At 40.0% G+C, this 12641-nt stretch overlaps 1 protein-coding gene across 1 annotated transcript in view; it reads right to left on the reverse strand.

Moving 5' to 3' along the window:
* The window catches only part of SH2D4A (SH2 domain containing 4A), a 106088-nt gene that overhangs the window by 25367 nt on the left and 68080 nt on the right, over nt 1–12641 (reverse strand).

The following is a 12641-nucleotide window of genomic DNA, read 5'->3' on the forward strand; positions in this document are numbered from 1 at the left end:
TATCTTCTAAAGGGATACAATATGCATTTAAAAGCCCAAGCTACCCAGTCAGAGGTACTGTGGGATTTTTTTCATATTATGCCCCGTAGCCCAGCAAATGTATCCTTTTCTGCATCTTTCCAGCCATCCTGACAAATATGTCATGAAAATTTAAGTGAGCCATGGGTATGACCAACTGCTGTGTTGGACTTTAATTCATTTTTAACATTATCTGGGAGCTTCATTAACTTCCAATTAAAATCTGAGAAATTAAGTATTAATATGTGGAGACTGCCTCTAGCACAAGTTTCCTGGAAAGAACCTATTTGTAAGCAAAGCATTCAAATCAAATTAAGTCAGTTCCCGCCTCAACCTTTTCATCCTGTTTCCTTTTTTTTTTCTCTCTGCTTCCACTAGTCTCTCTGGATGACTTCCCTTCTCTCTCTTCTTTACTTTGAAGGTTTTAGTTCAGTTAAAAGATGTCTTCAAAAATGAGGGCATTTGAAGATTTATACAAAAAGGACAAAGCAGGTTTTGAACTAAATGTTGGTAGCAAAGCCTCCTTAAAGTTCTTCAAACGCAACACTCCATCACTCTTCTCTTTGTCTTCGCCTGGTTGTCCCCCCATGCCTTGAAGGCTCTGCCCCCTCATCTCTCCCCTTACTTCCTTCAAGGTTCAGCTCAAAGCTCACCTTCTGCAGGAAGCCTTTCCTTATCCCCCCAACTGTTAATTCCTTCCCATCCAAGATTACATTCTGGCTACTCTGTAGCGATCTTGTATATACCTAGTTATTTATTCTCCATTCAAATGTATGCTCTTTGAAGACAGAGAGCGTTCTTTGCCTTTCTTTGTATTCCCAGTGCTTAGCACAGTGCCTGGAGCACAGCAAGTTCTCAATAAATGCTTGATGACAAGCTGATCAGGGCAAAGGTGAATCCCATTCCATCCCCTGCCTTTCCCTTAAACATATTTTCCACATCCTTGCATTAAATGAAGACTTACTTTCCTCTGATGACACCACGTCCCTTGCATCCTAATGGAAGCTTCTCCTGAAGTGGTTGACATAGTCTTTGTTCCTCACTATTACTTCTAGACTATTATTATGCTATCATGCTTTATTATGCCCCCTGCTATCTGATACCAGCCTCTCTCTCGCTTCCTTATTAAATTCAGCTATCAATATCTAAGACATCCCCCTGTTTTAATGACTTCACACCCAACCTCATGATTTTCCCCTCCAACACTAATGATGTCAGTATCCATGTTGATGATATTCCCAACACCTTGAACTGTTGCTTTATTTCATCAGCTCCTCACATCCACTCCATTTCAGCACCCATAAACATACCCATGCTTTAGATCCTGTCACCACTCTGAACTGCTTATCTTCAAGGTTTTAAATTCTTAAAATACCATTCTCTTATCACAACATCCTATCCATACATCTCTTCCTCCTCCACAATTCTACTAATTGTGGTGTTTTTTACCCTTATCATGATCTTCACTTTCTCTACTTAATCAGGTCCCTCTTGCTTCACTTGAATTGGTCACTAGAAAACAAGAAATCCAGGCTCATTTTTGAAAAGCAATTGTTTGCTATCTCCAATTCTGATCTTAGATTGTCAAGTAAAGTAATAAAATGGTGCTAATTGATTCCAGTAAAAACTAATGCTATATAACTATCTGGGCTCTCAATGTTGCTTGGATATCCTTTCATTCATATATCAACTTGTGTTTATTATTCATTCCCTGCAATGAGCATTGCAATTTTTTTCCTGCAAGCCCCTAATATCACCCCAACCCCCCAATATCACCCCCAAACCCAAAGGCCTAAACTCAAAATAACAGAATCAGAGTTGGAAGGGATCTGAGAAGCCATTTTGTCCAATGTATGTGATCATATGACCAAGAATCTCTTCTACAATGCCCCCATTAAGATACTATCTCCTCTTCACTTCAAAACCTCTATTGAGAGGGAGTTTGTATTTGGGAAGATCAAGGTCACCCTTGTGACCTTGTGAACTTCTGCAGCTTCTCTAATTTCCACATCCAGATGTCTCTTTATGTCTTTACTCATCCTCTTTTCTTTCCCTTATTTCTCAGAGGAGGAAGTCTCTTCTTTCCAAGGTTAGTGCCTCTACCTGTGTCCTCCATTCCTACCCTTCCCATCTGTTCTGATTGGTCTATCAGTTGCCCTCTTTCTGGGTTGTACCCTGAACGTGCACAACTGTCCCCATGCCTTCAGTCTTTTTGTCTCAGCTGGCTCCTTTTCCTCAGCCTATAAACAGGTTGTTGTATCCCCAAGAGATGGAGGTTTCACCACCCTCAATACCTTCTTTTGACTCTCTTACCCGTTGAGCTACTAGGCTACTGCTTCCTTTTGATGGGGTGCTTGGGTGCTTGTGCTTGTACTTGGACCCCAATTCCTTCCTAGTCCCAGAAACACTGTCTCTGACAACCACTCCCCAGCCCAAGGACGCTGTGCCTAGCAGTTATTCATGCATGGGCCTCAGCACGACCCTTATCTGGGCTGCTCAGGCCCCAGCCCTCAGATCATATATCTGGAAGCCTCCCAATTCTTTAGTTGTGAGAAAGCTTTCCTTTGTTGCAGAGCATTCTCTCATCAAGACAGAGGGAGAGGGGTGTCCTTGACCTGCCCAAGGACTCTTCCTCCTGCCAGACTTCAAAGATCCATCCCCCTTCCTGTCTGGTATACTCCCTGTACTTTCCCATCCATAGACCCAAAGACACCTGCACCTTTGGATTACCTCATCAGTGTTCCTGGCATTTCTTTCCCATGCTCTTTTCCATATAAACCCTAGCTGCATTCCCAGTCTCTTGCAGGATTCTTTAAGAATCCTTGCCCACTGAAAAGCGTTAACAATAAATCTTTGCCACCTTGAATTAAAGAATGCTTGAGTGTGTGAATTCATTCCAGACGACCTGTCCTGTACTCTGGTCTTTGAGGAGTCACAACCTCTCAACCTCTTACACTGCAACACTTTGACCAACAAATTCTTAAAAAAAACCTCAACAGTGTACCACTTATTCCTTCTACCTCCTGACTACCACTTACCACTAAAACACTTATAAGCGGATTCTTCTCTTATCACTCTACTGAAACCACTGTCTTAAAGGTTGCCTTCTAACCCCTAAATCCAAAGATCTTTTTTTTCCTCAGACCTTCATATTCCTTGACCTTTGTAGTCTCTGACCTTGTTAACTTACTCCCTTCTTAAAAGAAGGAAGGAAACAAAAACTTATTGAGCATCTGTTATGTGCCAAGCAATGTGCTGAGTTCTTGGCAAAAATTACACAATTTGCTCCTTCAACAACCCAGGGAGGTAGGTGCTGAGAGACTGAGGCAGAGAGATTTTAAATGACTTGCCCAGAGTCACACAGCTAGTAAGGTTCTGAAGCCCAAAATTGAACCCAGGTTGTCCTGACTCCAGCGCCATTGTTCTATCCACTGGCCCATACACCTTTTGAAATACTCTCCTTCACAGTAATGTGGCACTCTCCTGGTTTTCCTACATCTTGCCATTCCTTTTATCTCCCTTAATAGCTCCTCATCTTATTTTTACTCTCATTCCAAACCCTTAACCCCCTAAAAGCCCTCTGTTCTTCTTTTTGTATGCTCTTTATCCTAGTGATCTCATCTAAGACCCCCATAACCTCAACACCACCAAGACCATGTAGTCCAACCCATATCTGAATAAGAATCTACTGTTCCACATTCCTAACAAATGGCCAAACACCCTTGGCTTGAAAACTTCCAGGGAGGGGGACCTCAATATCTTTCAAGGAGGCCCATTCCATTTTGGGACAACTCTTAATTGTTAGGAAGTTAAGAGATATTTTTAAAATAGGTTTAAATCTGCCTCTTTGCAACTTCTAACTTTTGTTAATTTTCCTATGTTCTAGGGGCAAGCAAATAAGCTTAATCCTTCTTTCATATCTCAGCTCTTTGACTTCATGAAGACAGAAATCATGTTCCCCTCCCCCTTCCCAAAGTCTCCTCTTCCCTAAGTTACCCATTCCTAGTTCATTTAAATATTCATCCTCACATGGGATGCTCTCCAGGCCCTTCACCATCCTGGCCATCCTCCTCTGGATACACTTCCATTTGTCAATGCCCTCTCTAAAATGGGTAGCTCAGAATGAATATGCCATTCGATGTTCTCTGACCAGGAGAGAGTACAGATGATACATGAATTTTGAAACATAATATTTCACTGCAGGGAGCTCCTGGTGAGGAACTTCCTTTACCAATGTGACTGGGAGATTAAACCTCTGAATACATTAGTATAGGAAATCCCAGGCGAGGAAACCTCCTTTACAAATGCAAGTTGACACCTTTTCTGCAACTTATAGTGTTAAGAGTGTTGCCTGAGAGGGCACTGAGGGGGTACTGAGAGTTTAAGTGACTAGTCCAGGGTCACACAATCAGTATGTGTCAGCTCTTCCTAACTCTGAGGTCAGCTCTCTATTCACAATACCTTACTGCCTCTCCATGCTTGCTGAAAAGACAGTGATAATCTGCACTGAAAATCATAATTTTGACCAAATTCCACATACACAAAAGTGTGATAGTACTAAGGGATTTGGGCCATCCTTTGAAATTGTCTATTGTAAGTTATAAAAGACACTTTCCTGTAGCAGTATAATCTATAGACCCTGAAGATGCCAGCTTTATACCCTGATGCTAGACAATATATTGTGTTTGACTTGGTTAAGAAGTACATAGACTGCAGCACAGAATACAAGTGAATTGGGGTGCTGGCTATTCTTAACACCCTTGATTACCACTAGTGCCTAAAAGGTGTTCCTTAAAAAATCATTAGAGATCAATCGACTCCAAATTTTTATGCATGCTAATGGAATTGAAATTTGCAAGTGCTAAATTTATTTTCCCAGACATAATATTAACTGTCTTTGCTCCAGTTTTTTTAGAGCCCCAAGTGCTTTTGCAGAAAGAAAGCTACCATATGTGACAAAATTTTCATTGTAGCACTCTGTGTAATAGCAAAAAAAAAAATGGATACAAGATGGATGTCCATCAATTGAGAATATTGAGAAATAGTTTTAAAAGGGGCAGAGCCAAGAGAGTGGATTAGAGGCAGCAACCCAGCTGAACTCTCTCAACATTGCCTTCCAGGTAACTTTAAAATAATGACTCACATAAAATTTTGGAGTGGCAGAGCCAACAACAATTTCGAATGAGACCTTTTCCTAGCCTAAGAAACCTTAGGTCGGCAAGAGAGGTCTGTGACACTCCATCTGAGGTAGAAGCAGCACCAGTGGCTATAGCAGCAGCAGGTTTGGAAGATCTCATCCCAGAGACAGTAAGGGATGGGGAGATCAGACAACTAGTCAGAAAGATATATAAAAGGGACTCTTTTCTGGCACTGGGTACAGTTGGCACTGATTGGCAATTCTATCACCCATATGCCATTCTGGTCCTAGATAACAGGCAAAGTGCTGCACTGGTGGTCAATCACAAGGGACCCAGGTCGTGACTAAAGAAGGAGCCTAGAGATCACATTTCAAGAAATTATCAAGGAAAATTGCCCCAATATCTTAGCTCCAGAGGGTAAAATAGAAATTGAAAGAATCCACCAACTGCTTCCTGAAGAGAGATCCCCAAATGAAAACTTTCAGGAATATTACAGCCAGATTCCAGATTCCAGGTCAAAGAGAAAATACTTCAAGCAGCCAGAAAGAACAATTCAGGTATCACAGAAGCACAATCAGAATCACACAAAATTTAGCAGCTTCCATGTTAAAGAATTTAGCAAAGGGCTTGGAATATAATATTCCAGAAGGCAAAAGAGCTAGGATTACAACCAAGAATAAACTACCCAGCAAAACTGAAAAAGGTGGGAAATAGATATTCAGGGGGGAAATGGATACTTAATTAAATGGAGGACTTTCAAGCTTTTCTGATAAAAAGATCAGAACGAATAGAAATTTGACATTCAAACACAAGACTCAAGAGAAGCATAAAAAGGTAAACATGAAAAAGTAAAGGGACTCAATAAAGTCAAACTGTTCATATTCCTATATGGGAATATGATACATTTAATTCCTAAGAATTTATCATTATTAGGATAGTTTACATGGACAGAGGGTATGAGTATAAGTCAATCATGTTATGATTTCCAACAAATAAATGAAGGGGTGAGAAAGAAGGATGCATTGTGAGAAGATGTAAGGGAAAGGTAGAATGGGGAAAATTTTTTTCCACATGAAAGAGATTCACAAGGAAAATGTGGAAGATTTTTACACTTAAGGGGAAAATGTGGGCATGTGGCGAGCAATGCTTAAACCTCATTCTCATCAGAACTGTTTCAAAGAGGAAAGAATATATATACACACTCAGATTTACACACTCAGTTGTATATAGAAAGCTAACTTCCCAATAAGGAAATAAGAGGAAAAAAGGATAAGAAAAAAGGGGAGACGGGATGTTAACGTAGAATAAGGGAGATGGTAGTTAGAAGGAAAACATGCTTTTGAGGAGGGGAAGGGAAGAAGAGGGAGAAGAAGGAGAAGAAAGAGGAGAAGAAGGAGGAGGAGGAGGAGGAGAAGGAGAAGGAGGAGGAGGAAGATGAAGGAAGTACACAGTAATCACAACTGTGAATGTAAATGGGATGAGCTTACTCATATAATGGAAGCAGATAGCAGAATGGATTAGAAACCAGAATTCAACAATATGTTGTTTACAAGAGACATTCTTGAAATATAAAGACAGACACAGAGTTAAAATAAAGAGCTAGAGAAGAATGCAATATGCTTTAGTTGATTTAAAAAAGGCAAGGGTAGCAATCATGATCTCAGACAAAGTAAAAGCAAAAATAGACCTAATCAAAAGAGAATAATCCAAGGAAACTACATTTTGTTAAAACATACCATAGACAATGAAGTAACATCAAAATTTTTATAGTAAGTTCCTCTGATAAAGGCCTTACTTCTCAAATGTATACCAAGTATAGATGAATCAAATTTATAAAATATGAGCCATTCCCCAACTGATAAAAGGTTAAAGGATATAAACAGACAGCTTTTAGAAGAAATCAACGCAATCTATAGTTCAATAAAAAGTGCTCTAAATCACTATTGATTAGAGAAATGCAAATTAAAACAACTCTGAGGTACCACTTCATACCTATCAGAAATGACAAATGTTGGAGGAGAGGAGGGAAAAATGAGTACACTAATGAATTGTTGGTAGAGTTGTGAACTGGTCCAACCATTTTGAATAACAATTTGAAACTAGGCCCAAAGGGCTATAAAACTGCATATACCCTTTGATAAACAATGCCAGTACTAGATCTGTATCCCAAAGAGATCAAAGAAAAAGGCAAAGCACCTATATATTAAAAAATACTTATAGCAGCTCTTTTTGTGGTGCTAAAGAATTGGAACCTGGGGGAATATCCATCAGTTTTGGAATAGCTGAACCAGTTGTGGCATATGATTGCGAAGATGAGAGAGTGGTTTCAGAAGAACATGGCATATGAACTGACACAAAGTAAAGAGAAAATGGACAGAGAAGAATCCGAAGATCATTGTGCACAGGATCAGCAATGTTGCAATGATGATCAGTTGTGAAAGACTTGCTACTCTGATCAATACAATGACCTACAACAATTCCAAAGTACTCAAGTTGAAAAAATGCCATCCACCTCCAGAGAAAGAACTGATGAACTCTGAGGGTAGATTGAAGCATAATTTTCTCACTTTTTAATTTTTCTTACTTTAAAAAAAATGGTTAATATAGATTATGTTCTGTATGATTTCACTTGTATAATTGATATCGTATTGCTTGCTTTTTCAGTGGGTAGGGGAGGGAGGGAGACAATTTGGAACTCAAAATTTAAAAAGAAAAGTGTTATAAATAATAATTTTTTTTAAAAAAAGAAGAGGCTGAAAAATTATCATTTATCAATGTAACACTATTACACTATAATGAATTACAAATATGTGGAATTCTTATGATAAGACATGTATGAAAGTTTCTGGAAGACTTTTACGGAAGCTTTAAAAATTTTTTCATTCCACATTGCTACATTGCTACATTGCTATTACAAACACTGCCCTTCAATTTTTATGAATCAGTCTTATTTTCAGGTGATTGTGGGCAATACTTCTGACTATGATAATGGTCTGATTCTAGTACTATTGATCTACTGAAGGGTATTTTAAAATCTGTATTTGTACTGGAATTTGTCACCTATTAGTTTAGGAAAGATCATGAGCTTCTGGTGCCTACTTGCTGTTGTTCACACATGACACTCTACTTCCCACCTCCCCGTCTTTGCCCTGGCTGTTCCCCCATGCCTGGAATCCTCTCCCTCCTCACCTCCAGCTCTTAGAATCCCTGGTTTCCTTTAAGACTCAGCTCAACGCCACCTTCCACAGGAGGTCTCTCCAGCCCCTTCAGCTGTTAGCACCTTCACTTAAAAGGTAACCTCCCTTCTTCCCTATATTTCTTACATATGCATCCATTTATCTATGCATGTTTGCCTTCCCCCATTAGAATGTAAGTTTCTTGAAGGCATGATTTGTTTTTGCTTTTTCTTTGCATCTCCAGGGCTCAGCCTAGTATCTGTGGCACACAATAGGTGCTTAATAAAATGACTGTCATTTGGGACAGCTAGGTGTCGCAGTGGATAGAGCACCGGCCCTGAAGTCAGGAGAATCTGACCTCAGACCAAACACTTGACAGTTACTGGCTGTATGACCCTGGGCAAGTCACTTAACCTCAATTGCCTAAAATAGAAAATAAAACAAATGACTGTCATTTGACTGATTGATGAACTAAGGAAGGAAATAAGCAGAACTAACATAATAATCTATGTGAGGACTATAGTTATGTAAGCAATAACCACTAAGAGGCAGGCAAAATCTGATGAATTGAAATGAACAGTCCCAGTTCCACAGAAAAGATTATGAAACTCACCTCATTCTTCTCAGTACAGAGGTGGGGTACTAAAGATATGGAAGGACAGAGATGCTGTCACACATAGCTGGTGGAGGGGTTGCTTTTGCTTAAATATTTCCCTTTGTTATAAAGAAGGCTCCCATCAGAAATATTTAAGGGGACATGACTGTGGTATAAAAACAAAGGATAATAGTAAAATTTATAAAAATGAATAAAAATATTGATTTTGCAGAGAAAAGGGCAATTCAGGGTTGAAGAACTTGGGTTAAAAATCTGGCTCCAACATTTGCTATCTGTATGACCTTGGACAAGTCATTTAATTTCTCTATGCATCAGTTTCTTCAGCTATAAAATGGGAGAGTTAAACTAGATGGCCTTCAGAGTCCCTTCTAAATCTCTAACCCCAAGTACAAAATAAAATAAAAGACAGCATCCTTGCTGTTTTCAATATATAACATACCAAGGTATGGAAGTAACTTTGGAAATGGATACCTTCCCAAATGTGTTTCTCAATCTCCCCAGTGTGGTCTGGATTAAAGGTCATATGTAGACAACATTTGTATTGTTAAGTGAAAAATCTACATTGGAGGCAGGAAAACGTCTACCATGGCACTCCAGTAACGTTCAATATGTTCTTGTTTTGCTCAGCATTATGTTCACAAGGAAGCAGACAATCCCCATGTCCTGGTCGCTTATTTTCTCAGGCCATGAAAAAAAGGGATTTCCCCAACTGCAGTCTTCTAGTGAAATGAAACAATCTGAAAATTGTGGTTAGAGTTTAGCTGTCAATCACTGAACTCCATGTTCTAATATGGGGCTCTCTGCTGACCTCCAGTCTTGAATCTGCCTATCAATCATCTCAAACTGGATGTTCCATCACCATCCTCCCAACCCCCAGGCTCATGACCTAAGGGCCATCCTTGACTCTTCACTTTCTCACCCCCCTCATCCAAAATCTGTTGCCAAGGCCTGTGGGTTTTACCTTTGTAGCACTCTCAAATATGCCCCATTCTCTCCTGTGCTAGTGCCATTACTCTGGCACAGGCCATTATCACCTTGCACCTAGCCACCTGGTTGGTCTGCCTGCCACAAGTCTCTCCCCATTCCATTCCATCCTCCACTTAGCTCTCAAAATGAGCTAAGCATGTAGGTCACCTCCCTACTCAATAAACTCTAGTGTCTCCCTGTCACCTCCAGGATCAAATATAAAGTCCTTTGGCATTCAAAGCCCTTTATAACCCACCCCCTTCCATCCTTACACTCTTCTTACACTCTACACCCCATGTACTCTTCAGGCTAGTGACACTGTTCTCCTTAATGTCCCTTAAGCAAGACACTCCCTCTTCTGACCATGGACATTTTCTCTGGCTGCCCCCATGTCTGGAGTGCTCTCCCTTCTCATCTCTACCTCGTGGCTTCCCTGGCTTTCTTCAAATCCCAGCTAAAATCCCACCTTTTACTTCTTTGGGAAGCCTTTCCCAAACCCTCTTAATTCTAGCACCTTCCCCCTATTGATTATTTCCTATTTATCCTGTATTTAGTTTGTTCATACATAGCTGTTTCCTCCATTGGACTGTGAACTGTTCAAGGGCAGCAATGTCTTTTTCCTCTTTTTGTATCCCCAGCACTTAGCACAGTTCCTGGCACATAGTAGGTGCTTAATAAATGCTTACTGACTGGAGCTTTTCAACGTGGAAAGCAGAAATATAGAGATGCCACATTCACTATCTTCCATTGTTATAGAATTCCTTTGTTTTGTTTTGTTTTGCTTTTCAAAAAAAGAGAGAGAAAGAGAGAGGAATGTTTAATGGCCCCAAAGAGGGAGACTTTCTTCATGTCTTCTACCAGTTTTTACAGATGAGGAAACTACTTCAGAGATGCAAAGTGACTCACATAGTGAATCAGGGGCAGAGCCAGGAAGAGAAGCTTAGCACAGTGCCTGGGATATGGTAGGTGCTTAATAAAGGCTTATTGATGGATTGATTGATAAGTCAACTCTCTAGACTCCAGTATACTTTTCACCACATTCCCCCCACCTTTTATTTCTAACTGTTCTCTTTTGCCCTCCCTCTAGCTAGAATGTGAAACACTAAAATAATATCAGCGATCAGCAGAAAAAATCTCATAGCCAAAAAACAAGAGGGATAGGAAATTTCTACTATGATGTCACTGTCATTTTCCACCAGACACTGGCCAGAGCAAGTTATAATTTTCCCTGTCTCCCTCTAAACTTTTCTAGCATCAGAAAAAAGACATCATAATTGCCAAGAAGAGGATTTTCAAATAATTAACTGTGCTCTATCTGTGGAGGGAAATTGCTATCCACTTTTTATTTCATATCAGCGGTAAATACAGGTAGCCTGGCATCATCATTATCACCATCACTGGCATTTATATAGCACTTACAGGTCTGTGAAATATTTACAAATATGGGCTTGCCTGATCCTCACAATAACCCTGGGAGATAGGTGATATTATTATTATCTTCATTTTACAGAAGAGGAAACTGAGGCAGTGATCAAGTGACTAGCCCAGGGTCACACAACTAGGAAGTAGGGTTTAGATTCAGGTCTTCTTGACTCCAAGTCTAACATTCTATCCACTGTGCCATCAAGGTGATAGTAACACTAGATTGATAATCAAGAGATCTGTTTTCAGTTCCTATCACTACCTCTGAGTACTTGTGTGACTTTAAGTAAAGTCATAGTCTCTGAACCTCAGTTTCCTTATCTGACCTGGAGTGCAGTCTCATTAGGATTAGATGAAGAAACTGTGGATGTTTAGATTTCAGGAGACTAAGGGGGAGTGTTGGGGTGGGTGGGGCAGATGCAATAGTTAATTTCAGGTATTTGAAAGACTGTCATTTAGAAAAGGATTAGATTTGTTCTGTTCCTCCTCAGAAGCCATATCTGAAGGAGTAAGGGGTAAAAGCTGTCAAGTCAGGCTTGCTATCAGAAAAGACTTTCTAACAATCAAAGCCATCCAAAAGCGGGGTGGGCTGACTCAAAAGGTAGTGGGGTCCCTCTCTGGGGTTTTCAAGCACAGACTGGACTGACTACTTGGGCAGGTATGTCTCAGTACAGATTCCTTTTGGGAATGAATTGGACAAAATGATGGCTGAGGTCCCTTCCAACTCTCAGAGTTGATGATTCTGTAAAATGAGGTAGCTGGACTAAGTAAGTTTTATAGTCACTCCTGAATTTCTACTATGACCATTTTTGCCTCTTTGCCTTGGCTTATGAGGGGGCAGTGAGGCAGAAAGAGCAATGGATTTGGAATGAAGAAATCTGTGTGAGCACAGGAAAGTCTGTTAAACCTCAGTTTCCTCATCTGTAAAATAGGAATGATAATACTTGTACTATCTCTCTCAAAGGGTTGTCATGAAGAAAGTGGTTTTTTGGTAAACTTTGAAGTACTATAGAAAATGTACTTTTTATTATGAAAATCAGGAATCAATTTGCTTTTTTCATTAAGAGCCACTGACAAACAGTGAAATGGAGAACTTCTTATCTCTAATTCTCTTCTCCCTTCACTGCTTAGATGAAGTAGCTTCTCTACTGCCCTTTGACGAAAGGTATTAATGACCAGCAGGTAAAAAGGGAGAGAACACCAAAGATCACACCCTCTCTGCCAACTATACCAGCCCCGAGGTAACTAAGGGTTAATCATGACCATATTAAAAACAATCACCAAGGTTACTCAAGGAGGTGGCAC

The sequence above is a fragment of the Phascolarctos cinereus genome, unplaced genomic scaffold, assembly GCF_003287225.1.
Source record: "Phascolarctos cinereus isolate Bilbo 61053 unplaced genomic scaffold, phaCin_HiC Scaffold_2;HRSCAF=192, whole genome shotgun sequence".
Taxonomy (NCBI): domain Eukaryota; kingdom Metazoa; phylum Chordata; class Mammalia; order Diprotodontia; family Phascolarctidae; genus Phascolarctos; species Phascolarctos cinereus.